Below are 2,497 nucleotides of genomic sequence, written 5' to 3'. Positions count from 1 at the left end.
AAGCCTTGGCCAGGTTGATGAAGACGGCTGCACAGTACGACTTTTATCGATGGCGGTTATGATATCGTTTAGGACTTGAGCGTGGCTGAGGTGCACCCATGACCAGCTCGGAAACCAGATTGCATAGTGGAGAAGGTGCGGTGGATTCGAATGGTCGGTGATTGTTTTGTTAACTTGGCTTTCGAAGATTTTGAAGGCAGGGCAGATGGATATAGGCCTAGAACAGTTTGGTCTAGAGTGTCTCCCCCTTTGAAAAGGGGATGACGCCGTGCAGCTTTCCAAATCTTTGGGGATCTCAGACGATTGACGAAGAGCAAGTTGAACAGGCTAGTAATAGGGGTTCAGCTACGAATTTTCAGAATGCGATATTTTAAAAAAGAGAGGGTCCAGATTGTCTAGCCTAGCTGATCTTTGAGAGATCCAGATTTTGCAGCTTCTTTCAGAACATCAGCTGTACTGGATTTGGTGAAAGAGAAGCGCGGGGGGGGGGGGGGAGCTTGGTCAAGTTGCTGCAGGGGTGCTGAGATGTTGCTGCAGGGGGTGCGAGATGTTGCCGGGTAGGGTACGACGACTCACCTTCCCTGTTTTGGGCGGCGCTCGGCGGTCTCGTCACTCTCATCCTTGGTTCTACTTGCTTGCCACCTGCGATCCTTTTTCTTTTTCGGTTTGGTGTCTTGATTGTTTTGACCTGTATCTTATTTGTTGTTAATTGGGCTATTTAACTCCCAGGTCCCGCCTGCTGTTGTGCGGCTTATCCTTTATGTCAGTGGTGTATTATTGTTTTTGCTTTTACTGTTGGCTGTCTGTTATTTTCCCTGGTTGAGGGACTATTTGGTTTATTGGTCATTTTGCCTTGTTGTGGCTGGATCCAGCTGAATATAACGGTAATTATCGACTTTCAATCACCGCATTCTTATCAGCAGACTCAATAGCCTTGGCTTCTCAAATGACTGCCTCGCCTGAATCACCAACTACATCTCTGATAGTGTTCAGTGTGTCAAACCGGAGGGCCTCTTGTCCGGACCTCTGGCAGTCTCTATGGGGGTGCCACAGGGTTCAATTCTCGGGCCGACTCTTTACTCTGTATATATCAATGATATCGCTCCTGCTGCTGGTGACTCTCTGATCCACCTCTACGCAGACGACACCATTCTGTATACTTCTGGCCCTTCTTTGGACACTGTGTTAACTAACCTCGAGACGAGCTTCAATGCCATACAGCTCCCCTTCCGTGGCCTCCAACTGCTCTTAAATGCTAGTAAAACTAAATGCATGCTCTTCAACCGATCGCTGCCCGCATCTGCCCGCCCGTCCAGCATCATTACTCTGGACCGTTCTGACTTAGAATATGTGGACAACTACAAATACCTAGGTGTCTGGTTAGACTGTAAACTCTCCTTCCAGACTCACATTAAGCATCTTCAATCCAAAATTAAATCTAGAATCAGCTTCCTATTTCACAACAAAGCATCCTTCACTCATGCTGCCAAACATACCCTCGTAAAACTGACCAATCCTTGACTTCGGCAATGTCATTTTCAAAATAGCCTCCAACACTCTACTCAGCAAACTGGATGTAGTCTATCACAGTGCCATCCGTTTTGTCACCAAAGCCCAATATACTACCCACCACTGCGACTGTATGCTCTCGTTGGCTGGCCCTCACTACATATTCGTCGCCAAACCCACTGGCTCCAGGTCATCTATAAGTCTTTGCTAAGTAAAGCCCCGCCCGCCTTACCTCAGCTCACTGTGTGACGGCCCTGAATTTACTGGTCCCCATAGCATCACCCACCCGTAGAATGCGCTCCAGCAGGTATATTTCACTGGTCACCCCCAAAGCCAACACTTCCTTTGGACGCCTTTCCTTCCAGTTCTCTGCTGCTAATGACTGGAACGAATTTCAAAAATCACTGAAGCTGGAGTCTTATATCTCCCTCTCTAACTTTAAGCATCAGCTGTGAGAGTAGCTTACCAATCACTGTACCTGTACATAGCCAATCTGTAAATAGCACACCCAACTACCTCCTCCCCCATATTGTTATGTGGTAGGCTTGATTACCAACAATGACGAGACGATCTACAGGGAGGAGGTGAGGGCCCTCGGAGTGTGGAGTCAGGAAAATAACCTCACAGTCAATGTCAACAAAACAAAGGAGATGATCGTGGACTTCAGGAAATAGCAGAGGGAGCACCCCCCTATCCACATCGACGGGACAGTAGTGGAAAAGATGGAAAGTTTTAAGTTCCTCGGCGTACACATCACAGACAAACTGAAATGGTCCACCCACACAGACAGCGTGGTGAAGAAGGTGCAGCAGCGCCTCTTCAACCTCAGGAGGCTGAAGAAATTTGGCTTGTCACCAAAAACACTCAAACTTTTACAGATGCACAATCGAGAGCATCCTGTCGGGCTGCATCACCGCCTGGTACGGCAACTGCTCCGCCCACAACCGTAAGGCTCTCCAGAGGGTAGTGAGGTCTGCACAACGCATCA

The sequence above is a fragment of the Salvelinus sp. IW2-2015 genome, linkage group LG23 (assembly GCF_002910315.2).
Source record: "Salvelinus sp. IW2-2015 linkage group LG23, ASM291031v2, whole genome shotgun sequence".
Classification (NCBI taxonomy): Eukaryota; Metazoa; Chordata; class Actinopteri; order Salmoniformes; family Salmonidae; genus Salvelinus; species Salvelinus sp. IW2-2015.
The sequence above is the reverse complement of the archived record's forward strand: the minus strand, read 5'-3'. Positions refer to the sequence as shown.